The sequence below is a fragment of the Sparus aurata genome, chromosome 18, assembly GCF_900880675.1.
Source record: "Sparus aurata chromosome 18, fSpaAur1.1, whole genome shotgun sequence".
Taxonomy (NCBI): domain Eukaryota; kingdom Metazoa; phylum Chordata; class Actinopteri; order Spariformes; family Sparidae; genus Sparus; species Sparus aurata.
In genome coordinates this window covers 35,695,465-35,722,747 of record NC_044204.1, presented here as the reverse complement: position 1 = coordinate 35,722,747, position 27,283 = coordinate 35,695,465, and the positions used below count along the sequence as shown (strand labels likewise).

General features: G+C 41.5%; 2 long non-coding RNA genes across 3 annotated transcripts; both read right to left on the bottom strand.

Moving 5' to 3' along the window:
• Positions 1–855: 855 nt before the first annotated feature.
• On the bottom strand, positions 856–3,302 carry LOC115569217 (uncharacterized). Its single transcript, XR_003981522.1, has 2 exons — positions 3,173–3,302; positions 856–1,232 (listed from the first exon to the last, which is right to left on the bottom strand). It is a non-coding gene; the product is annotated as an uncharacterized LOC115569217 (long non-coding RNA).
• A 7,756-nt stretch (positions 3,303–11,058) lies between these two features.
• LOC115569143 (uncharacterized) lies at positions 11,059–25,890 on the bottom strand. Of its 2 annotated transcripts, none has more exons than XR_003981500.1 (5): positions 25,853–25,890; positions 21,521–21,613; positions 16,427–16,551; positions 16,046–16,190; positions 11,059–11,140 (listed from the first exon to the last, which is right to left on the bottom strand). It is a non-coding gene; the product is annotated as an uncharacterized LOC115569143 (long non-coding RNA). The 2 variants fall into 2 exon arrangements; XR_003981499.1 differs by lacking the exon at positions 11,059–11,140 and adding an exon at positions 13,260–13,451.
• Between the last annotated feature and the right edge of the window lie 1,393 nt (positions 25,891–27,283).

Here is a 27,283-nt window from a genome sequence, read left to right as displayed (position 1 = left end):
ATATACAATAAATATGTGTTAATAGGATGCATATTTGCTGAATTAAAATCATCACAGTTTACCCGCCAAACATTAACTGCCTTAGAGTACAAGAAAAAAGAAACTTCTTCCGCAAGGTAATATATTTCTCCCAGGGGTCGCTACCTGGCTAAGTGTAAACCTTTTAGCTTCACAAACTAGTCGAGACATTTAAAAAATAGCAGAAAAATGCAGACCTGGCAACCATGCTAATAATAAGCATGCCTCCTGTGAAGCCAACTGAAGCCCTTAGAGGGAGTTAAAACTTAAGTAGTTAAGCAGATCTTTTATTACATGTGGGCACAAGCAGTGAGTCTTGTGTGAACTCGCAGAGGTCCACTATCTGTCCGCACTGTGTAGAAAAGGGTAAAATCCAAAGATTAAATAAATTTTCTGTACTCGATTAGGCAGACAAGGGCAAGCGCTTTATTATTTCCAGCAGACTGTAGACTAAAATTAAAAAGAAACCTTTGGGACGGCACCTGGTGATGAATAACAGGTCAAAGTAATCATTGCACCTGGCTGCAAAATAGAACCACACTTCCCCTGTGAAACCGCAACCGGTCATTTTAACACTTCACTTCGTCATGTTAATTTTTTCATATTAGTAAGTGAGCTTTAGAGGTGGATTTTGTTCCCCTCATGCAACGCTCAGCTACCCGTTTCCCCCTACTTGCAGTTTTTGAGCTAAGCTAAGCTAACCAGCTGCTGAATATAGTTTCTTCTAACCATAGGAACATGAGAGTGGAATCAATCTTCTCAAATAACTCTTTGCAAGAAAGTCAATTTGCATGTTTGCAATGTGCAAAAGGAAAGTTTTGTCAGTGACTAGAATCATTGTTGGTTCATTTCCCTTGGATGGATTTATTTTAGCTCGTTGCTGAGGCTGCACAGGTCCTCATAGAAGGCAACAACTACAGTACACAGTTTGCTTTTATTACACAAGAGAACAACAGTTACAGCACTCATGTCCTGCACCCTGTGATGCTGAAGCAGAGGCTGGAGATGGAGATGGTCTGTAGCTCTCAGCCCACCACAGAGGAGGTGGGAGATGGTGCTTAAGATGGAGTTCAGTTTAGTCCTCATCCTCCCCTCTGCTGCTGCCTCCAGGCTGTCCAGAGCTTTTTTACATCAGTTTGTTTATCCTGCCTGCCTCCCCCGCTGCGGTGCTGCCTCCCCAGCACACCACTGAACACAACGGTGGATCGTACACACTGTAAAGACAGGATTGAGGGTGTCAGTCATGTAAAATCATGTTTCGTAACCGAATCATCAGTCCACATGTCCATAAGCAGCCAGTCTATTTATAGAAATGTGTTTCATCAGCAATGCAGGACCTTCACATCTACATGTACACGTGGATGCACAGGTCATATTGATTGCGTAAACTGCTGTGAGATGTTCAGAAGGGTACTCATGCTCCTTTACATGTATATTACTAAAAATATTCTTTCAACGTTCCCCTCACTGTGCATACCGAACCAGCCGCAGCCCTCTGACCTTTCAAGCCAACTTTCGCTCCATCTATTGTGCAATGAGTCGGCACTTTTTTAAATTTATGCGCATTATATAAATTTGATAAGTATAGGAAATTCAGATGTGCTCTGTCACCACTCACTGCTAATGATGAATTATTGACCATCTGTACCAGAAGCTTTTGAAGTATAAAATTGGTGCATAATGAGAATTTGGTTCGGAGGCAGTTTCAGTTCCCCCCCTCAGCTGGCAACCACAACACGACAGCAAAGGCTGGAGATCTACGTGCTTTAAACAACGTGTCAGCGTACACATGATGGCTGCCGCACATCCTTCATCTGTGTGGACACAAGATTCAATTTGCACGATCGCTGGGAGCAGTGCAGGTCCGAGGCTGTCACTGCTCGACTGATCCCAAAACTTTCAGTACACAACAAAACATCTAAATATACGGCCCAGTTTACTCCCCTTTAACCTAGACCTGCTCTAATCTAATACATTGACACAAAATCATAAAAAATACAAAACAAAAGTTTTATAGCACTTTTTATTGTTAATGTGTCATTTTAAAAACCCCATAAAAAAGGGGTTATTACAGCAGCATCACCAAAGTATTAAATGTAGATATCTTTAAAAGTGGGGCATACATGTTTCAATTATCAAACAATATGAGTTAAATACATTTCTTGTGAAAGGATTCATAATTCTGCTCATTAGCTGCTATTTGTCCCCAGCCCACTACTTCCTACCTCAAAGGACTACTCAGATAATAAGCCTGTAATTAAACCTGGCTGCAATGGTTTTTAGTGTCCGTGGAGAGAAGCAGAAATAGCAGCAGAGCTAATGCTAAAGCTTTATGTTGTGCAGAAAGAGCCCCAGATTAATATAGCCGGCTGTGCTGTGCAGCAGTGACAGCCCGGCCTCGGTAATGTCCCTCGATGTGGACCAAACTCTGCTTCTAAGCACCGGCAGACATGAAAGAGCCCTCTGATGTTCTGACCTGTGAGTTTACCTTTTGTTCATGCTGAACTGTTTGTTTGTGTGCAGCGGGGTCCTGCCTTTCAGATCTGGGCTTTCAGTGAATCCGACCATGAAGAACTACAGTACCGTACCTCCATCACCGTCTACCCTGTGTTTGATTTTCTCTTGTTTTGATCTATATTTGTAACCTTTGTTTTCTAAGAAGCTTCGAGCGAAAACCTGTTTGTTTAAAGTGCTTTAGAAATAAATGGGTTTTGACAGCAACCACACGCCTTCTACAACATTGTCATAAATGCCTGTAGCATTATACTGTATATAGAGACAACAGACAGAGATAAAAAATATAATCAAACATTAATGTAACAAACCTCTATAGTCATTTATTTAGTGTGATGGGATGCCAAATAATTGCATTATTATAATTTATGACAATCTGTAGAAACACTTAGAGACACTGAAGATGTGATCAGTTTTAATAATGTTTAATATAATGACTCAGTTAATCAGTTAGTGTTTTTGTTGTTTTTTCACTCTGATATTATCATTGTTTAATATTCACAATTTCAAATTTGGAAGATTACATCGATACTTTCTGAGCCGGACCACAACAACCAATGTCAGAGACACAACACACATTGTAGCGCTCGAGGCTAATGGAAGCTAGCATACCACTGCTGACAGGAACTTTAACTCTCACCTTGAGTTTTCTCTGAAGAAGAAGACTTTTTCTGTTTTTGGGTTGTCTGTGGTGAAAAGTTCGCAGCACGACAGAAGCGAATCAGGTGCTGGTTCTGTGCTGGTGCTGGTGCTGGTTGGGCATGGTACCACCTTGGTCCAAAGGGGGTATGTGACCTGTGGGTTAAAATGAAGACATCTTATATCAAAAGGTCAAAGGTCAACTTTATTATCACATCATCATGTTCTCCCAAAAATGCGCTGGCCATTATTAAATGGCAAAGCAGAAAATCTCACATCCAGTTCTGACTGAAGAACAGAACGCCTGTGTTGACGGCGTCCTCTCACCCAACCGGGTCCGTTTAATTTCTGTTTTTGCTTTATTCTCACTGCAGCCTGTACTCACTTTTCTCCATCTCCACTGAGTTTACATCTGCTTCCCCATGAGAGGGATCATGTTTCAACCCGGCTTCATAATATGTTAATATGGACATTTCACGTGCCCAAATTGCACCAAATGCAACACTACACTTCCTTGTCAGTACACCTGCCATGTGTGAAATCGACTAAATGAATAGTTCCCCAGACATGTGAATAACATACTGGCTTTACAGTATGAGAATCAATAATTAATTTAGCGTTTAGTAATTCAGATTATTGTGATCGCCATCAAAATGCCATCACAAATTCCAGGAGGCCAAAGTTGTGTTTCAAAATGCTTGTTTTGCTCGACCCAGTTGTACAAAACCAAAAGATATTCAGTTTACAGTGAAATAAACCAGAAGCTGCAAATCCTCCAATTTGAGACTCTGCAGCAGCCGGGAAATGCTTTGCTGTTTCCTTCGAAACAAACAACTTAAATAATTAATTGTCATTTCCTGTCAAGCAACAGAGAAAACAAACACACCAGAGGTTTGACAGGTGTCCACGCTTATCCTCAAATGACTTGTGCTCCAAATAATGACCAGCACAGGTGACACCCCCCCCCCTTATGTGGGCCACATGCCAGAGCAGCGAGACAGTGTGGAGGTGAGCCGACCTATCAGAGGTCGGACGTGATGCGAGAGGAAAGTGTCTGTGGCCCTTCAAACCCAGTTAGGCCTAATAGCCAATTAGTGGTTCAGAAGGGAGGTGAATGTCAGCTCATTGTTTTGATGACTGTCACAGCAGCTGGATAATACAGTACACCGCCTGAGGGAGGAACACTGAATACTGAAAGTCTTATGTTGTGACATCGACTCAGGATGCTGCCATCAGCGCAGGCACGGCAGGAGAAACTCACAGATATTAATTATGATTGACTTCATTTTTTAATTTGCATCTAAAGTGGGTGAAGAAATAGACGTCACGCCATGTGCCGACTACAGATGGCGCTGTTTGCAAAAATACAAAACTGACTGACTGAAATATCAAGAGAATCATCTACGGATGGAAACCTGCATTTTTTGTGATGGACAATATGTTTGATCAGGTTAGCTTAGCTTAGCATGAAGGCTGGAACCTCTACACCTCTAAAGCTCATAAAATCTTATTTAATCAGTAAAATCCGCCTTTGTGGAGACGCAGCTCGTCGTGACAGCAGGAAGCAGAACAATGTTCTGTTAACCCAACAAGCAGGAGGAAGATCAAGTTCAGCCACTTGAAAGAAGCTCCACCTTAATAATGTGCTAAGTTTGAAGTATTTTTGGCGCTTTATGTTGCCATCGAACATCCTTTGCTTTTGGCACTACATCCCCTCGTCCGTACAACGACCGTATTCCTGCACAAGCAGAATGTAGTGCCAGAGGAAAAGGCTGTTTGCTGGTGGATGTGAAGCAGAAAGAACTTGTCCGTCTTTACTGACGAATGCAAGTCAAACTTTACAACTTGTAGATTGACAATTTACAGTGGTGACAATTTACAGGCTTAGTGGTGATGATGTTAAAGCCATGTGGCCACGCTGTAGTTTATTTACAGCCTCACGTTAGCTTTTTACTTCTGGCAAGTTTTCTGCCATAATCCAAAAATCCTGCTGTCCTTTTGAGGACGAACCAGGAGGATGCTAACTCCCACATTAAGCCAAACTATTCTATTTTATATTCTATACAATTTACACTTGGAGAATGAAAGGGCCGTGTGAGGTCACCTGAGGTCAACACCCTGAAGGTGTGGCTGATGTAAATGTCACTACGGATTATAATGAAAGTTATTAATAAATCTAACATCTCTGCTAACGCTGCAGATACATTCTCAGAGAAGATTAATGGAACTTTAATCATCCCCATGGAGAAATCGGATATCATGACATTAACACTTTTACTTTTGACATTTTCAACAATGATCCCTGGGGAACGTTGTCATATTCATACATTTTAAACAATGCTACAGCATACAGAAAATGTACATGGCTCGGTAGACTGTGCCCAGCAGTAAGTCATAGCTTATTACTCTGTAATAGACTCCTTAAACCATTTTCTCCCATTTTAAAATATCACCCTTCAGTAGAGCAGAGACCTTTTAATCACATGCTAACACACTCAGCCAATGCAGGCTATTGAAATGGAGGGCAAGGCTCTTCCCTCTGCATGCCAACTAGCTGATTGTGAGTCAGGTTTGTAAGTGAATCCATGGGTGGTGGTTCCCTTAAAAGAACCATTTGAATTCAAAGCATCTCAAAGCATTGCTCTCAGCTATATTTACAGCTTGGATAGCGATCAAATGGGATCCTTCAGGGTCGATGAAAAGGAGCAGAACACAGCATGTGAAAACACACAAGAGAATGAGTCACTTATTGAGTTTCATGCTTCCTACACATTTCCATTACGAAAAATATGTTTCCAGCATTTCTTGTTTTTTATTGGATGTTGAGCTTTTGAGTTTATGTGGAAGATGTTAATGATTGAAGGGCTACAGTACACAAATAAACATGGATGTGACTTAATAAAGTCAAAAAAACATAAACACAAAAGTATACAGTGTGTTGTTATGTGACTCTACTCACGTCAAACTTTAAAAATGAACTAGTTTTTTGATTCTACCTTCAAAAGATGTCCCCTAATCTAATCTGTATGTGCTTATCAATAAGGCTGCATCCTGCTTTTATACAGTCTCATACAGTCATCAGAGCAACAGTCACACCAAATACTCCCATCTGCTTTTTGCTGAAGTTTGGATAACAATATTGATACAAATCTCAAGCCTCTGATAACATGAAGCTACAGCTAGCAGCCGGTTAGCTTAGCTTAGAACAAGGCCTGGAAATGGAAACATCTGGCCAAGAGATAGTGGAGTAAAACCACAACATGCTTAAAAAAAGATTTTGTATTGACACACAAAATGTCATTTCTGCCACCAGGGGTCACTAGAGGGCAGAGCCAGACGTGTTGGAGGAATAAACACCCAGAGCCACTTCAGATTCTGAAGCAGTTTACACGGGACGGGAGCAGAGCGCAGAGATTACTTTAAACCTTCGGGATTAAAAACTGGCTTTATCTTCACTCCTGTTCATCAACCTGACTGCAGCAGTGATCTGCAGACGTGACCTGTTTATGTTTTAGAGTGGTGATGTGTGTCAGAGCCGGCTTCTGTTTGGGAGCTGGAGACACTTTGTTCTTGTTTTTTTTCTCTATTTTTTTTCTGTTCTTGCTGCACGTGATTGGTCAGCTACATGATGTGTGGTGGCGTCTGTGTGTCTGCAGGCTCTACAGATAACCTGCACAGGCACATAAGAACTGTACATCCTTCAGTGCAGTTGGAAGAAAAAAGACAAGCAAGTGAACCTGCTGCTAATGAAGGTGCCAGTTGTCTGCTGCTGCTGCGGCTGCGGCTGCTGCTGCGTCTACAGTGCACCACCACAACCACCTCCACCTTCCACCCAGAGTTCTGTCACAGTTTGTGCAAAAGGCTATAAACTTTAAAATGTATTTTTTGTAGCAGTCTGTTCCATGTTGAGTATAATAAATCATATAAATAGTAAACATTTGATATAATGTTTTGTAAATTAGTTATTCAATTTACACATAATTTTACATTATATTTGGTAATAAATTAATTTAAGCAACAAAATGCTTTAACGTTTTATTCATGTTAAGTTTAGTCACGTTTGCCGACTTCTCGCTCATTCTTCTAAAGCAGTGGCAGCCAGCAAAATTAAAATGTGCCATATATAACAATTTCAGATTAAAACATACATTACACATAAAACATTTAACAAATATTAACAAATCACACAGAATGTGAAGAGAAAAGAGTTTTGATGTTAGATTCAAGATGTCTATGTACTGTGTTGCAGGTAACCAAAGAAATTAGCAGCTAACCAGCAGTTAACTGAGCTGACAAGCTAACAGCAGCTGCAGTTATCAGTTACCCTGGTAATACGCTGCATCCTACATATTACACCTTTAAATGCACCATTACGTTTATGGTGAACTTGTGGATTTCTCTGGGTTTAAAATTTAAAACATTTTATTAACGTTTAATGTTTAACATTAAACATTAGACCTTTAAACAGAAGAGAAACGATGTGTTACTAAGTGAACTTCAGAGGGTTCTGTTAGCTTTGATTATAGCTAGCTAGCTCTCACCTCTCGTTTCTGGTCACTGTGCTTTGATGAGCGAAACAATTAGCTGCTAGGTGTAAAAATGATGACGCCTATAATAAGGACGGATTACTTTGTTGAGGCAACTAGCTGTTTCTAAGACTCCTGTCTCGCTTCAACATAAAAAGGGAAACAAACGCACACAAAAGTCAGCTGTAATGAAGCTGAAAGCTCAAGTATGAAATCCAAATCACAAGCAGCAAAATGCAAACAACAAAATTAACAGTAAAGCCAAACAAAGCACAAACTGAAAAACAAATTACAGACCAGAAATAACTCGAGGAGACAGGAAGCAAATGCAGGAAAACACAATGAGAAGACGAGACTCACAAAGCAACATAAATACAGAGGGCTGATTAACTAACGAGACACAGGTGTACACAGACATACAGACGGAGGAAGTGAAAAGTCAAACATGCTTGAGGATAAACCTTACAAAATAAAACAGGGAATAATTCTAGCAGGTTGCTAGCTGTACAACAAGCTAAGGATAAAAGGTTGAATTGTGGTTTTACAGTGTGTTATTACAGGTCTGCTTCTTAACTGAGGCTAGCTGTTTATGCTAAATCAAGCTAACCCCCTCACCATCTCCTTGGTTCATATTTATGGCATAAACATGAGAATGGTATCCATTTTCTCTCAGTAACCAAATGAATAAATGCAGGCAATGTTCCAAAAATATCTAAATAAAACGGCGGTAAACACGCGAGCCTTCATGTCGTGTTCTCTCCGTCATTTCCAGATCTTTATTCTACCCCACAGCAGATGCTGAGAGGATGTTTCCCCGCTCTGCGATTCTTCTGCGAGCACCATGAATAACAAGAGAGTCATTACTGCATGAGGTGGAGCAAGTCACTTCTCAGAGGCAACAGGGAGGCAGAACGGCACCGATTTATTTATTGGAATAGTGTGTGAGAGACACTTGGAGCAGTGGGAGGGCTTCTTCTGCAGATAGATAGATAGACAGATAGACAGATAGACAGATAGATAGATAGACAGATAGATAGATAGATAGACAGATAGATAGAGATAGATAGAGATAGATAGATAGATAGATAGATAGATAGATAGATAGACAGATAGACAGATAGATAGATAGATAGACAGATAGATAGACAGATAGATAGATAGATAGATAGATAGATAGATAGATAGATAGATAGATAGATAGAAGAGTCAGAACATTGCAGAAACACTGAGTCCTGAGAGTGTTGTTCCTGCTACAGCGGCTGGTGTCGCTCCCTGTTTATAGGGTGGCTCCCTCTTCTTATCTCTGCACATTTGCAGGTGCTCTGTCAGAGGCAGACCTCACTATCTGCACCATCTACCACGGTGGAGACTGGAGAGCAGCAGCAGAGTCGGAGCAACGGCAGCACCGAGATCAGAACAGACGAGAAAAACGGCTCAGCTCTCACAAATAAACGAAACGGTCGATGTGAGATACTAACAGATCCGAATACTTTGGAGGCGCTTATCTAGAAATACTGTAGGTGTTGTGCTTATTTGTAGTATTGATTTTTTTCCTTTAAAGTGTCATAAGATATCAGAACGTATGGGTGGAGTGGAGGATGAGAGTAGTTTCAAAAGCCTCATGTCTTGAATCCAATAATATAAAGACACACGTATCATTCACAGAGAGCTGCAGAGATTGTTTCCAATTAGATAAAGGATCATAAAATGAAAGCACATACAGTAATTAAAGAACTTCATGCTGGTATTCCATTACAGGCTCTGTCTGGGGCATCAATCCCTTTATGAAGCGTGCTGAATGTGGAACGTTTCTCTCAATCAAAACAAAAAGGCAGTGAAATCTGCTCTGAACTGCCCTCCACCTCCCCCTCCACCTCCACCTCCCCCTCCACCTCCCCCTCCACCTCCACGGAAAATTGCACAGGAAAGCACCTGAGCAGAGCAGCTATAGCTTTTATTAATCTTTCTCTTTCTCAATTCTTTGACTCTGACAGCTTTTAACTGAATTGTCTGCTCGGCCCATGTAGAGTCCAGCCGGTTGAACGCTATGACATCTCCACTCCCCTCAGCTCTAGTGCTGCTGCCTTCATCCAATTTACCATGAAAGGAGTCCAGACAGTCCCATAATATGACCCACGGCTGCCTCGATTGAACACGGTCGACAACTCCGGGCCCGGGCTTCACACACACACACACACACACACACACACACACACACACACACACAGCCGGCCGGCTATCTACACAGCACCACTGCCTGCCTGCTCCCCCTTGATAAGGCCCATTGCCCAGGGAAAGACTGGACCGCTCCATCTGGCAGCATTTCATAGTGAACAGCGCCCCCTGGTGGCTCTGAGCGTACAGCACAGCCTCACAGGCCGGTCAGCTGTGAACACGACTGTGGTCAGAGGCTGTGTTCACCGCCGGACACAGAGCACAGCAGTGTTTCCTCTCTCATGTCACTGCAGCGGTGCTCGGGGTGATTTTGTGTTGTTTCACTCAGTTATCTTTGTGATGCAGGCGGCTGCAGGGGGAAGGTTTCTCCTTCAACACTTTATCACAATGGAAACATGATTTGTCAGTGTTAGGACTGCACCTCCATTTGTTCGGAGGGGGAAATAAGAAAAAAGATGTATAGAGCTATTTTAAGGTCACTTTTTTGCAGTGGTTGACATCAGCTTTCTCTCTGTGTGAACAATGAGAAATCAACCCAACACAGCCTGTTAGAATTAAGTCTCAGACCTGAGGCTGAATGGAGGCAGCTCAGAAGAAGTGAATGACTTCCTGGTGGACAGAAATAAAATACTGATTTGGATTTTAACCCTTAAACTGTTGTGTAAAGATAATACGTGAGACGTCTCTGCAATAAATCGTCTAGAAATACTTTCATCACAGACTTGGCGGAGCTGCTCTCCCAAATCCAGAGGGAGACTAATCAGGACCAGAGCATCATCAGTGTGAAGGCCAAACAAATGTTTCTCTATGACAAGAAGCGCATGTTTGGTGGTCTAAACATCCCCCAAACTCACCAAACTCTGCACACACGTCACATCTGATGAAAATGGTTGTGATTCAACATGATGGGTTGTGGGTGTGGCCAGAGGACTCCACAGCGCCCCCTAACGCCGGGTCATATGACCAAAAACCTTCTTTGATTTTCATGAATTTTGCAGGACTCAAAGGTCTCCTCGATATAGGCAGGAGTTAATCTTGAGGAATTGTTTACCCCAACAGGAAGTCGACCATGTCTATAGTAGTCTAGTCTATAGTCTATTTTGCTGTTTACAACACAAAGCACAAGTATAATTGACTGGTTCAGTACTGAAGATGCTTTTTACCTTGATGGTGTGAGAGGCAGTGAGACTGTTCAGGACTGCTCTGTTTGTGGGTGAAGCTCAGCTCCATCAGGTCTCTCAGGGACCCTCAGTGTGTTGGGCAGACTCCTGAAACAGACAAAACACATTTATGTTAAGATCATATTTAAAAGAAAAATTGAAAAATGTTTCCCATTGCTGTGATCACTTAAAACTTGCATATTTACGCTTGGATTGAATTAGCTGAAACCAAACAAGTGAGAGTGGAAAAAAGCATTAAGAGAAAAATCTGACGATAAATGGTTCAAGGTGAAGAGGAGCCTGTAAACTATCCTGACTAAAATGCCTTTTGGATTTATTTCAGGTCCCGTTTTCTGTTTTATATCAGTAAGTACTCAGTTTATAACCAGGTTTAGAGATCTAAAGGTTGAGATCTTAAAATCTCCAGTCAAATAAAACCTCACTGAGGCCAGTTTATTTCTATAGAACCATTCAGAGACATAGAAATTAATCAGAACTAAAACACTGACACATTAAAACAGCATCTGAAAGACAGAAGGGAAAAAAATCTGATGTAATTAAATAAATAAAAAAATGCATGAATGGATTTACTTATTTGAAAGCCACAGTGAACAGTTATGTTTTATACCCTGATTTAGATGAGCTGACAGTTTTACCTCGATTACATTACTGACTACCTTTTTTTAATAAGTAACTGTATCTGAACAAACATTTTAAATAACCCTCCCGATCCCCCGTACAAGTAAACCAAATGTTTACTGAGACAAACACACAGAAACCATTGTGTGCAGACTACAATGAGGCTGCATGATGAGCATATAAACTACGTTAGCTGCTCAAAATGACCTTTTATCTGTCTGCTTGCTGATATTACAGGCAGCACTTCAGGTATTTTTCATATCAGCTGCTGGTGAAACGTTATAAACTCTCACTGAGCTGCTGTTAGTTTCATTAATGGAGAGAGGCTAACCTGCTCAGACAGCATTAAACACCACATGGGCCTGTTTCTAAATCAATCATTCCCAAAATAGGAATAGAGAGTGAAGCCCTGTTCTCCAGGGCAGAAAAGAATTGATATATTAAATATTAGGCCTGGGATGATGTGCGTTTCTCCTGATTCGACTCTGTTATGAATTTTTGGGTGTCAATTTGATTTAAACTGCGATTCTTAGATAATGCCAATTTTTGCGATTTTTCTGCTTTTCCCTTCAAAGCAAGAAATCCAAAATGTGTCCACACTTAAAATGAGATGGTGGAGGTTTTATCTCCGCCCATTTTTCCAAGTTATCCACCATTCTCGACTGTCTAAGTTTTTTCTGCAAACGGATATGATGCCATGTTACTAGATATTTGAAGAAAAACATTTCGCCCTCCGCTGGAGAAAAGCGGTAACTTCTTTCCACCTCGGCTTATAAACATAGACTACAATGAAGCATTTAAATTTGGAAAAAAATCGAATTCTGAACAAAAAAAATCTATTTAAAAATCGTAAAAACAAAAAATCGCGATAGTTATGAGAAACGATTTTTCCTCCCTCCCCTATTAGAGTTAAAGCTTTGACAATGCCACGAGAGGAGACATTGGACTCAATCAAAAGACTCAACACGTTCTTTAAAAATGCGGGATGAGCAAGATTAAAACCACAACAGAGTGTAATTCAAAAAAAGGTTTTATTACGCAAATATCCAGTTAAGTCAACAGTGTCAACACCGTCTCTGAGCAGGTGAAACCAGAGTCAACAAACAACTGCATGAGCTGAAGGAGTCGTCATCATAGGACAGATACTCAGATACTCAGTTTACTGCTTCAGGCTCCTGTTGTGGCTCGTCTCGTTGGTCTCGATCGCTCGTCTCGTTGGTCTGGACCGCTCGTCTCGTTGGTCCGGACCGCTCGTCTCGTTGGTCTCGATCGCTCGTCTCGTTGGTCTGGACCGCTCGTCTCGTTGGTCCGGACCGCTCGTTTCGTTGGTCTCGATCGCTCGTCTCGTTGGTCTCGATCACTCGTCTCGTTGGTCTCGATCGCTCGTCTCGATCGCTCGTCTCGTTGGTCTCGATCGCTCGTCTCGATCGCTCGTCTGGTTGGTCTCGATCGCTCGTCTCGTTGGTCTGGACCGCTCGTCTCGTTGGTCTGGACCGCTCGTCTCGTTGGTCTCGATCGCTCGTCTCGTTGGTCTCGATCGCTCGTCTCGATCACTCGTCTCGTTGGTCTCGAACGCTCGTCTCGTTGGTCTCGATCGCTCGTCTCGATCGCTCGTCTCGTTGGTCTCGATCGCTTGTCTCGTTGGTCTGGACCGTTCGTCTCGTTGGTCCGGACCGCTCGTCTCGTTGGTCCGGACCGCTCGTCTCGTTGGTCCGGACCGCTCGTCTCGTTGGTCCGGACCGCTCGTCTTAGAGATTCTTCTATTCGACTCGTCCGTCACCTGCAGGAAGAAAAAGAGGAGCAATGGTAGTTTGATGTCTCTTTGAGGATGTTTTTTGTTTGTGTGTGGTTGTTTTGTGTCTTTTTGTAGGTAGAGGTTTTAAAGTGCATTTGTGGAGGTTTTGTGTTTTTGTGGAGGTTTCATGTTTGTTTGTAGAGGTTTTGTGTTTTATTTGTGGAGGTTTTGTGTTTTATTTGCGGAGGTTTTGTGTTTTTGTGGAGGTTTTGTGTGTTTGTGGACTTTTTGTGATTTATTTGTGGAGGTTTTGTGTTTTTGTGGAGGTTTTGTGTGTTTGTGGACTTTTTGTGATTAATTTGTGGAGGTTTTGTGTTTTTGTGGAGGTTTCATGTTTGTTTGTAGAGGTTTTGTGTTTTATTTGTGGAGGTTTTGTGTTTTATTTGCGGAGGTTTTGTGTTTTTGTGGAGGTTTTGTGTGTTTGTGGACTTTTTGTGATTTATTTGTGGAGGTTTTGTGTTTTGTGGAGGTTTTGTGTGTTTGTGGACTTTTGTGATTAATTTGTGGAGGTTTTGTGTTTTTGTGGAGGTTTCATGTTTGTTTGTAGAGGTTTTGTGTTTTATTTGTGGAGGTTTTGTGTTTTATTTGCGGAGGTTTTGTGTTTTTGTGGAGGTTTTGTGTGTTTGTGGACTTTTTGTGATTAATTTGTGGAGGTTTTATGTTTGTTTGTGGAGGTTTTGTGTTTTATTTGTGGAGGTTTTGTGTGTTTGTGGACTTTTTGTGTTTTATTTGTGGACTTTTTGTGTTTTATTTGTGGAGGTTTTGTGTTTTATTTGTGGAGGTTTTGTGTTTTATTTGTAGAGGTTTTGTGTGTTTGTGGACTTTTTGCGTTTTTGTGGAGGTTTTGTGTGTTTGTGGACTTTTTGTGATTTATTTCTGGAGGTTTTGTGTTTTATTTCTGGAGGTTTTGTGTGTTTGTGGACTTTTTGCGTTTCTGTGGAGGTTTTGTGTGTTTGTGGACTTTTTGCGTTTCTGTGGAGGTTTTGTGTGTTTGTGGACTTTTTGTGATTTATTTGTGGAGGTTTTGTGTTTTTGTGGAGGTTTTGTGTGTTTGTGGACGTTTTGTGTTTTATTTGTGGAGGTTTTGTGTGTTTGTGGAGGTTTTGTGTGTTTGTGGACTTTTTGTGTTTATTTTAGAAGGTTTTGTGTTTTATTTGTGGAGGTTTTGTGTGTTTGTGGACTTTTTGTGTTTTATTTGTGGAGGTTTTGTGTGTTTGTGGAGGTTTTGTGTGTTTGTGGACTTTTTGTGTTTATTTTAGAAGGTTTTGTGTTTTATTTGTGGAGGTTTTGTGTGTTTGTGGACTTTTTGTGTTTATTTTAGAAGGTTTTGTGTTTTATTTGTGGAGGTTTTGTGTGTTTGTGGACTTTTTGTGTTTTATTTGTGGAGGTTTTGTGTGTTTGTGGAGGTTTTGTGTTTTATTTGTGGAGATTTTAGTTGGTCTGTGGAGGCTTTGTGTTTGTTTGTTTGTAACATGTGTACATACAACGATCCACCACAAGATTTAAACCAATGACAGGTGAAAGATATAACATTGATCATCTTGTGACAATGTCACATTCTGCTGGGAAACCTTGAGTCCGAGCATTCACGCGGGCGCCTCTTTGAGAAGCACCACTCACCCAAACACCGCTGCAGACCAAGTGCAGCCGCTCATGGCAAAGACACTGCTCAATGGCAGTGGCCCCCCAGCAGGAGAATGCAGCTGCATCACTGCAAAAACTGCTCAGGAACGACCAGAGGAACATGACAAAGAGCTCAAAGTGTCAACCTGGGCTCTGAATTCCCCAGATCTCAATCCAGCTGAGTGTCCATTGGATGTACCATGAGCAAAGAACGATCCATGGGGGCCCCAACATGGATGGGACTTGGCTCTGGTGCATCCCACAGATGCTCAACTGGTTTGGGATCAGAAGAATTCAAAGGCCAGTTCAACACTCCTGAGCCGTTTCTGCGGTGTTGCAGGTTCATTGTCCTGCAGGGGGGCCGCTGCCAACGAGGAGTGCTGTTGCCATGAGGGGGTGAACTTGGTCTGCAACAATGTTTGGGTGGATGATGCTCGTCAAAGAGGCGTCCACATAAATGCCAGGACTCAAGAGTTTCCAGCAGAACATTTGATTGTAATAAGATGATCAATGCTCACTTCAGCTGTCAGTATTTCAATGTTTTGGCTGATGGTGTATATTCATGTTAAATACTTCATATAAAGAGATCAATAACATGTATTTAGGTTGTTAACAGCCTTGTTGTTCATACTTTCCTCTCAGTAAAACACCATATTTAAAATGCTACTTCTATTCCTTTTATCTTCTATTTAAGTTACTTGTAAATCACTTGTCTGCCAATTTGGAATCATTTTTAATTTTTTTTTTTTTTTTTATCGAGAGAGTTAAAGGCAGAGTACGTAAGAAGCTCTGGCCAAATAGGGCCTACTGTGACATTGTTAAAAAATGTCTCAGTTTGCAGGACAAATAAAGGAAATTCTGATTCTGATTCTTATCATTTGTGTGTAAATGAACAGCACCCGGCATATTTTACATACTCTGCCTTTACTTTTGGCTCCTACATTGCAGGCACTGACCTTTGTTTGGTCTCTGTGAGACCAGGTATCTGTCCTCAGAGTTCGATCCACTTGAAGCTGCTTCTTGGTCAACTTTGTGCACAGTTCTGAACACTGAACTCAGCACAGGGCACACAGGAACGCAGCAGACACGTCTCACGTTTCACTGAGGAAGAAGAAGAAGCACTTTAATATCACATCATGACGCAGAGATGAAGATGATGAAGAGGACTACTGTCCCACAACAGCTTCCTGGAGTTTCTCTATATCACATGAACCTGCACATTCACACACTTTACAGTACGATCCTAGACATTATATATGTTGGCATGGTCTCCTTTGTTGTTCACAACTCAAAGCACAAGTATAATTGACTGGTTCAGTACTGAAGATGCTTTTTACCTTGATGGTGTGAGAGGCAGTGAGACTGTTCAGGACTGCTCTGTTTGTGGCTGAAGCTCAGCTCCATCATGTCTTGGTGGAAGTCCTCAGGTCTCTCAGGGATCCTCAGTGTGTTGGACAGACTCCTGAAATAGACAAAACACATTTATGTTAAGATCATATTTAAAAGAAAAATTGAAAAAATGTTTCCCATTGCTGTGATCACTTAAAACTTGCATATTTACGCTTGGACTGAATTAGCTGAAACCAAACAAGTGAGAGTGGAAAAAAAGAATTAAGAGAAAAATCTGACAATTACTGATTCAAGCTGAAGAGGAGCCTGTAAACTATCCTGACTAAAATGCCTTTTGGATTTATTTCAGGTCCTGTTTTCTATTTTATATCAGTAAGTACTCAGTTTATAACCAGGTTTAGAGATCTAAAGGTTGAGATCTCACAGTTTATTTCTATAGAACCATTTAGAGACATAAAAATGAATCAAAACTAAAACATTTAGACATTAAAACAGCATCTGAAAGACAGAAGGAAAAAAATCTAATATAATTAGCTACAGATAAAAAAAAATGCATTCAATGAGTTTACTTATTTGTTACATTACTGACTACTTTTTTAAATAAGTGACTGTATCAGAACAAACATTTTAAATAACCCTCTCCATCCGCGGTACAAGTAAACCAAATGTGTTTAGTCCTGAGAACATTAAGTGCTTTATAAACCAGTAATAGGATTTTAAAGTCTATCTTTTGACACACAGGGAGTCAGCGCAGCGACTTAAAACACACATTACACCAGAACTGAGACAAACACACAGAAACCATTGTGTGCAGACTACAATGAGGCTGCATGATGAGCATATAAACTACGTTAGCTGCTCAACATGACCTTTTATCTGTCTGCTTGCTGATATTACAGGCAGCACTTCAGGTATATTTCATATCAGCTGCTGGTAAAACGTTATAAACTCTCGCTGAGCTGCTGTTAGCTTCATTAATGGAGAGAGGCTAACCTGCTCAGACAGCATTAAACACCACATGGGCCTGTTCAGGTGTCCTTACAAGTTAATAAAGGAAACTGAGCGCTGCTTTCCCAAAGTCTTCATGCATCCGTGACAACTTTAAAGTCAGCTAGCTAACAGCGAGCATATCCACCCAACTCTACAGGAAACGTTAGCACACAATGTTTGATGCTGTCTTAAAAAAAATCAATAAATTAATCAATATTTCATGCCGACTTCACCAAAACTAGCCACTTGTTTTAAGATAGGGTCCCAAATTGAATTTACTGCTGCATTAATCTGGTAAAAAATACGGCAGAACAAAAACCTTAACATTCTAAATGAGGTCTGGTTCAGCGAACAAAACAAAGTTCATAATGGATTTATTTCGATGTAATACCACGATTATATCAATTAATTACAACAGCTTTCATGCCGACTTTACCGAAACTATTCACTTGTTTTATGAAAGTGTCCCAAATTGAATTTACTGCGGCATTAATGTGGTAAAAAAAAAAACACTGCAGAGAATAAAACTTCAAAATCCAAAAGAGGTTTGGTGCATCGAACAAAACACAACGTTCATAATCAATTTATTTCGATGTGATAAGATGTTTATGCCAATTAATTACAAAAGTTTTAATGCCGACTTTACCGAAACCACTCACTTGTTTTGGGATAGCTCCCGAATTGAATTTACTGTGGCATTAATGGGTCATAAACACGGCAGAGTAAAAACCTTCAAAATCTCAATGAGGTTTGGTGCACTGATGAAAACAGAACTTTGATAATGCATTGAATTCGATGGGGTTAGAGGATTATGTTCCCGCCAAATTTACCTCAACACTTTTCAGTTTAGTGAGAGGTCTCCAGCTTCATGTTCAGAGTTAGTTCAGAAACATTTAAGGTAAAACAAACCTCAGGGAGGCTGGTTCTCCTACTGTGCTGAGCCTGAGACACATGGCGGTTATAACTAGCTTAAAGTCATTGATACACAGGTAACATTAGAGACATTAGCGACAAACATTTCACCTGGAGAGAGAACACTAATAACTGATCTATACAGTCCTGAGTCAACCTCACACACAGATTAAATACACTTGAGCAGGTAACTGAACAATCAAAGCAGATTTAAACAGAATAGTTTAAAAAACCTTGTAAGCGTCTTCTGAGCAGCTGTTCAGATCAGAGTGACGATCAGACAGCCGCATTTAAACTTTAGGAGGGAAAAGCAGTCACGAGTCGTGGGCGGGTCTTACTTTGCCAACAAAATGAGCGATCCAGCAACTTTTGGCGCGCACCACCTGCTGTCGTCACCGAGTCTGAGGGCGGGACTTGGGTTAGACGCTAAATGAGACAGGCAGCACCTGAGTGACTGTACTTGAGTGACTGTTACCTGAGTGACTGTACCTGACTGACTTTTACCTGACTGACTGTACCTGACTGACTGTTACCTGAGTGATTGTTACCTGAGTGACTGTTACCTGAGTGACTGTACCTGAGTGACTGTTACCTGAGTGACTGTACCTGAGCGACTGTACCTGAGTGACTGTTACCTGAGTGACTGTACCTGAGTGACTGTACCTGACTGACTGTTACCTGAGTGACTGTTACCTGTGGGGTTGCCACCCTGGATTTGTGGAAAAAAAGGACACTCAACAAGCTGACAGACTAATATTGCCGTTCATAGTCCTGCTACTAGCCTGGATAAAGTCTAAGGTATTTGTATCAAGACTGTTCATGTTTAAAACCCTCCCGATCCCCGTACAAGTAAACCAAATGTGTTCAGTCCTGAGAACATTTAGTGCTTTACAGACCAGTAATATGATTTTAAAGTGCAGATAGCAATGAGGCTGCATAATGATCGCATAAACTACTGTAGCTGCTCAACATGACCTTTTATCTGTCTGCTTGGTGACATCACAGGCAGCACTGCAGGTATATTTCATATCAGCTGCTGGTGAAACGTTATAAACTCTCACAGCTGCTGTTAGCTTCATTCATGTGATAAGAGATGGAGAGAGGCTACCTTACTCAGACATTATTAAACAACACATGGTTTCTATAGCAGTCATTTCCAGAATAGGAATAGATACTGAAGGTAATGGAAGCCCTGCTCTCCATTACAGAAAGAAAATGTATACATCAAATATAGTTAAAGCTTTGAAAATGCCACTGAGAGGAGACATTGGACTCCATCAAAAGACTCAACATGTTCTTTAAAAATCTATAAAAACCACAACAGAGTGTAATAAAAAAAAAAAAAAGGTTTTATTATGTAAATAACCAGCAAAGACAACAGTGCTCACTGTCTGAGCAGAGGCCTGTACTGCGAAGGGGGCTCAACATAGCCAGGCTTTGTGCTCATGATGCAGCTCAACAAAGCCCCAAGTCCCCAAACAGAGTTAAACGGTACTGCGACGGTGGTTATCAACTTACTTTGTCAAGTCCGGTTCTCTGCTTTGTGCTCTGCGCGCGTACATGTAAAAGGGGGCGTTTGACGTCATATTATTCTACTTCCGTGCGAAAATGGATCGATCCCGGGCCACATATTTTACTCAAGATGAGCAGATTCTTATTATGCAGGACTATGAAGAATTCAAGGACACAATCACGGCAAAAAGTAACACTGTCGCCGCCAGTAGAGCGAGGGAGGGCTGCTGGCAGAAAATAGCTGACCGTGTAAATGCGTAAGTTAACAATGATTAATATTAAGATAAATATTATATTAAGCCCTTAGTGTTTTCATTTCTGAAAGCTCAACATTGTGCAACTTTTACATATTAACCCTCATCCATTTAAAAAATAAATACACTGAAGTAACAACTATCTTTTTTCATTTTTGAATGATGTCTATATTGTTTTCACATTTTACTGATCTCAGTTATAGAATGCGCGTGTGTGTTTTATTGAAAGCGAGGCTGAGTGTGCGTAGGCTCGGTGTTTTTTTTTTTTTTTATTACTGTGTCGGGATGAACAAGCAAATGTAGCGACTGTCCCTGTACAATGACAATAAAGAGCTTCCTGACAGTGAAAATCGCTCAAGCCTGTAAGATTTGTGTTTGGGTGTACACTGCCCTACAACGGGTGAAACAATGATCAGTTCATCAGTTTATTCAAGCCACATCAAAGAAATAATTAACTTTGCTCATTATCTGTGACAAATAAATACTAGGTTGGCCTAATTAATATTTCATATTGCATTTTATTAAGATGTGGAAGCAGCAGTCGGACATGGCAGCAAGTTAGAGCCAAATACAAACACATCATTCAAAGTGGTATGTAGCCAAGCTGCCCCATCATTTTGTCAGTGTGGATAACATACTGTTTCCCATTTTATTTTAATATATCACTATCTTAAGCCAACAGGAAGAAGAATGAAAAGGGGAAGATTTCATTATGCAAGCAAGTAATACTGATGATGTAGAGGGGTATGAAAGTAGCCTACATTACCAGATATTTTATAGAATCCTTCCTTAACAAGCATTGTGCTCAAATGACTTGGGAACACTACAAACACGCAACACGCAGTGTTCTTGCTCAGATTTGCTGCATCACCAACTGAATGTAAAAAGGTTCCCGTGGCAAAAAAAAATGAAGGGCTACACAAACAGTTTGCCTTACAGTGAGCGCACAGCTTCTTCGAGTGGCATTCCTGACACTCGGCTCAATAAGTGAGCAAATGTTCCGTATTCCCTCGGCTGAAAATCTATATCGCTCATAGAGAATTTCATCAGGAAATGCCAGCGGATCAGCGCGATCTCGAAGAAGCCGCTCACATCGTAGTGCTGCCAGAATTATTCTTGCTCCCAGGTCCACCGGGTTCTCAATGAATGGTGACGCCATCTCCGAATGATTTACACAGTGAAACAGCGGCGCTTTTATAGCCGATTTTAAGCTGAAACTCTGAACATAACCTGGTCGGGACCAGGTTATGAGCTAAGCATAAGTTACCATGGTGATCTAGCCGGGTTAAAAGAGAGCCACCTTTGTAGTACAGGGAAGCCTGGCTTTAGACTCAACATACCTCGCTAACCCACTAAACTGGCTTCGCAGTACAGGCCTCAGGTGAAACCAGAGTCAACAAACAACTGCACGACCTGAAGGAGTTTCATCAGAAGACAGATACTCAGTTTTCCTGCTTCAGGTCCTGTGGCGGCTCGTCTTATTCGTCTCAGCTGCTCGTCCGTCACCTGCAGGAAGAGAAAGAGGAGCAGTGGTAGTTTGATGTCTCTTTGTGGAGGTTTTGTGAGGTTTTATGTTTGCTTGTTAGTTTTTAGAGGTTTTGTGTTTGTTTTTTTAGAGGTTTTGTGTGTTTGTTTTTTAGAGGTTTTTGTTTGTTTTTAGAGGTTTTGTGTGTTTGTTTTTTTAGAGGTTTTTGTTTGTTTTTAGAGGTTTTTTGTGTTTTTAGGGTTTTTTGTTTGTTTGTTTTTAAAGGTTTTTGTTTGTTTTTAGGGGGGTTTGTGTGTTGGTTTTTAGAGGTTTTGTGTGTCTGTGCAGGTTTTTATGGTTTTTGGAGGTTTTGTTTGTGTGTGGAGGTTTTCTTTTTGTGGTAGTTGTTTGTCCTCCACAAAGAGACCTGGGTCTATTTTTGATGAGTTTTGAGTCTCCTTGTGGAGGTTTGAGTCCCTAACTCAGTTGTATTTAACCTGAAATCACTTTTCATAATTCAATTACATGGAGTTTTAATTTAATTTGGAAGTACATTTGAACATTTACAGGTTTTGTTTTACTGAGAGGAAATATAAACAGGTCTGGTTACAGTGCCTTAATGCATTTATTTGATCTAATTCATTAAGTATTTAACATGTGTAAACACTGAGAGCGACAACATTAGAACCAGTGACAGGTGAAATAAATAACATGGATCATTGTGTTCCAATGCCATGTTCGGCTGTGAAACCATGAGTCCTAGCATTCATGTGGATGTCTCTTTGACAAACACCAGTCACCCAAACACAGCTGCAGACCGAGTACACCCCCTCATGGCAGCAGCACTCCTTGATGGCAGTGCCCCCCCAGCAGGACAACGCGCCTGCAACGCTGCAAAAAAAAAAAAACTGCTCAGGAACGACCCGAGGAACGTGAGAAAGAGCTCAAGGTGTCAACCTGGCCTCCAGATTCCCCAGATCTCAATCCAACTGAGCTTCCACTGGATGCAGTCTGAGCCAAGAACGATCCACGGGGGCCCCAACGTGGATGGGAGTTGGTTCTGGCGCAACCAATAGATGCTCAACTGGATTGGGATCTGGAGAATGAGGAGGCCAGTTTGACGCTTTGGGTTCTTTGCCATGAGGGGGTGCAGTTGGTCTGAACAGTGTTTGGGTGGGTGGTGTTTGTCAAAGAGGATCCACAGAAATAACAGAACTCAAAGTTTCCCAGCAGAACATTTGATTGTAACAAGATGATCAATGCTCACTTCACTTGTCAGTTGTTTTAATATTGTGGCTGAACAGTGGAGATATACATGTTAAATAATTTTCCTATTTAGCATAAATTGAGTTTTTAACTATATTATTCATACTTTCACTGCACTTTGTCTAACAGCTTTAGTTACTCGTTCCTTTGCAGATTCATATAAACAATATTAAATATTCAAACATGTATTATTATAGATTAAGTGATCCAGCATTAAAAGCAGAAAGTTGAGAGTTAGTGTGCTGCATATGGAGGACAATTATTAATCAATTGATTAATTGGGTGATGTCGGTTTACTTATAAAGCAATTCTGTAGAAAGACAGCTGATTTATTAGTCTCATTCTCAGGTCGTCAAATAACGCACTTTGTGGGCTATTAACAGGACTCATAGAGAGTCGAGTTGTTAACAGTGAGAAGATTTGTATTTTCATACACATTTTATTTCAAGATAGATAATTTTTTATATCCAGCAGCTGTAAAAACATTCCTTGAATCCTGTGGGTTTTCAGACGGGGCCTCAGTCTGCTCTGGTTGGTCGGTTCACACAAGCCTGATAACCAGTTTGCCTAGCAGACTACTTAGAACTGGATTGCTGTTACTGAACTTTTGTGCCTAGAACTCTATGGTGTCGAACTGGTTGTCGTAGCTTACTGCACTCAACATTGTTTAGCCAACACTGTTAGCCTGAAAAGCTTTATACCGCGATGTTTCTCCAGCAAAACACCTTTCAAGGCTTCATAAAGCTTATCAAGCACTCTCTGAATGCACATTTGTGCGCTCGAGTGGAGATGTACCTGAACTGAAAACAAACCTTCAATACAAACACAAGGACGCAGACAAACTAACAACCGCTCAAGCTGTTTGAAGCTATCAGTTCACTGCACCTTTACCATGAACATGACCACAACAACTGCTTCCAAACGAAAAACTTCACCACAACACAATCAGATCGTTATTAGTGGTCTGCTGGGCAGTGAGGCCAAGGGCCCTGTAACAGCTTTGTAATGATCTCTGCATGGTGTTATCAAGCAGGATGCTGTTGCAAACAGTTGCAAGGAAATTAATTCCTGCAATTGTTTTCATTTTGTTTTATCACAGAGGTTCAACATTATCTTCAAGCAAAGGCATCGCGCCCATACACACTGAACTCGCGAGTGAGATCGGCATGGACAGATGAGGGCAGAGACCGGAGCCGCTTTAGTGGCGTCAGGCTAGCTTTTACCGTGGCCCTGAGCATGTCCCTAGCCAGGCACGAGGCCCAACTAAACACGCACACTTTGTGTACGATTCTACCATACCATAGGTGTGTAACAACAGGGGCCTGTAAGTTGGCGGGATGGCACAAGGGCTCGTAGGATACGCTTTTACCAATACCGGCAGCTGATCAAAGGCCTGACTACTGCCATTCATAGAAAACACAGCTTACAGCTCCGATGGACAGCACTCGGGCATTTGCCATTGAAGATAGCTGAAGTCCGGTCATATTAACCTGTAACTAACAATGATAACACCAGGTTTGCCTGGCAGACCACTAACAACTGGATTACTGTCACTGAACTTTTGTCCCTAGAAAGCTCTTTTCCACGAGGCCTCCAAAACAACACTTCTCCGCTCAGTTCTGATGGTGTTGTAGCTCTCAATTCACTGCACTTCTACCACGAATAAGAATGCCAATGTTAACACCAAGCTCTGCTAAACATAGTTTATACACTCAAAGGACGCAGACAAACTAACAACTGCTCAAGCAAAACCTTACACAGGCTGACAGAAATGAACGTGTCTCTGGTCATTCTGCTGGTGTTTGGAGCTCAGTTTGCTGCATCTCTACCATGAATGAGACCACAAGAACCACTTCTAAACCAAAAACTTCACCACCGCACAGTTGCACGTCAGAAATACGATCCTTATTAGTGGCGTGCTGGTCGAATAGGCCAAGACCTACATAAATGAAGCTGTCCATTTAAATGTATAAGTCTTAGCTCAAAACCCACAGGGTTCAAAGGAAGAGAAAGTCATTTAAACAGGTTTTGTTTTACTTAGAGGAAATATAAACAAGTCTGGTTACAGTGCCCAAATGCACTGAGAGCGACAACATTAGAACAAGTCACAGGTGAAATAAAAAACATGGATCATTGTGTTCCAATGCCATGTTCGGCTGTGAAACCATGAGTCCTAGCATTAATGTGGACGTCTCTTTGACAAACACCAGTCACCCAAACACAGCTGCAGACCGAGTACACCCCCTCATGGCAGCAGCACTCCTTGATGGCAGTGCCCCCCCAGCAGGACAACGCGCCTGCAACGCTGCAAAAACTGCTCAGGAACGACCCGAGGAACGTGAGAAAGAGCTCAAGGTGTCAACCTGGCCTCCAGATTCCCCAAATCTCAATCCACCTGAGCTTCCACTGGATGCAGTCTGAGCCAAGAACGATCCACGGGGGCCCCAACATGGATGGGAGTTGGTTCTGGCGCATCCAATAGATGCTCAACTGGATTGGGATCTGGAGAATGAGGAGGCCAGTTTGAGACCTTGGGTTCTTTGCCATGAGGGGGTGTAGTTGGTCTGAACGGTGTTTGGGTGGGTGGTGTTTGTCAAAGAGGATCCACAGAAATGACAGAACTCAAAGTTTCCCAGCAGAACATTTGATTGTAACAAGATGATCAATGCTCACTTCACTTGTCAGTTTTTTTAATATTGTGGCTGAACAGTGGAGATATACATGTTAAATAAAATGTGATTATATCATTTATAATTATATATAAATGAGATCAAATAAATGCAGGCGTTCTAAACAGACAGACTGTTTATATTTCCTCCCAGTAAACAAAAGAGCCGTGTCCCAACAGAGACACTATAGTGGCTTCTACCAACCCAAACTGTCTGTATTCAACGACCTGTGAATGAGACTCGACTATCCTCTAGAATCATTCACTGATTTTAGAGTATTAATGAACAGCAACTGACAAATCTCACACTTTCTGCCTTTAATTTTTGCACCTCCACTGCACTGACCTTGTTGGACCAGGTGTCTCTCCTCTCCGGGTCTGATCATCATACAGGTCAGAGCTGTTCCACCTGAAGCTGAAGACAAGTCCCACTGTTCACCTGGAGAGAGGAGGAAGTACTTTAATATAACATGATGACTACGCGCATATGTGTGTGTGTGTGTGTGTGTGTGTGTGTGTTTGCGTATATATATTCTGATTATCCACCTTATTCCTGACTTCGTGAGTTTACCCATGGTTCATAGCGGTATTCGGTTATGCTCTTCCGGTTGAACTGGCTGACCTCGGTGTTTACGTTAACGTAGCTGTCATGCTCGCTCTAAAAACAGGCTTTTAACACAAAGAAAGCGACAGAATGGATAAAAATCGGCGGTGGATACACAGTACAGATGTTTAAATAAGTCGTGAGGACAGTTCTCACGGAGTAGGCAGATGACATGAAGCATTAGCACGGCATTAGCCCGACGTTAGCGATGTAGCTAACGTCGGGCTAATGCTTATCTTATATTTTCTGAAGATGTTGACGGTGGAGAATTACGCAGTTACAAAAGCACAGAAGCATACAACTACCTGCACAGTAACAAAATAGGGAAAGTACTGTTGAAGAAACACAGCGAGTTTATATTTCTGAAGGCAGCAGTAGCGCCCAGCCAGAGTGTCAATCAAGCTAAACATACAGCGTGGATAATGCTGAAGGAAAGTGAAGCCGTGGAGACAGGCGGCTGCTCGGACGTTGCCGGGTTAGGAAAGTCATGCAGCAGCTATTCTGTGGAAGATATTCATAAACCCAAATATTTATTTTAGTGTCAAGCCGCGAGCCGCGCTAGTCTCCGTTCCTCCTTCCTCAGCATGGCGTGTAGGGCGCAGGGCAGGACAAGTTTGTCTCAGTGGTTGATGTACTACAGGAGAGGTTTCTGAAAAAAACTTCAATTTTCATGAATTGTTGTGGCAACCAACAACGGCACATGTTGTACCTGAGCTCATTTCAAAAACAATTTAGCTCTTATGACCTAACGCTAGTTGTTTAGGGCTAGCTTAGCGGCAGCGGCCATCATGCAGTTGCAAGGCAACCGGAAACAGAAAACCGCTGGCGGAAGTAGTTATCTGTCATGGCAGCCCCCATAGGCTCCCGAGGAAACAGGTGGATAGCAGTAAAAAAGAAGATGTAATCAGATTACAGACACATCTGGCAAAAAGGGGATTTCTTACAGGATTATAATTTCATAATAAAGAATGATATAGCAGTCTGTAACCATGCGCATGACATCACTTCAGGAGTCTCAAATCACTCTGCAATATAAAATCTGCTATAATCTGATTTAATAAATGTGTTTTTTAATGGTAAACCAAAAGTAAACCAAATGTATTTAATCCTGAGAACATTTAGTGCTTTATACACGAGTAACATGCTTTTAAAGTCTATCTTTTGACAGACATG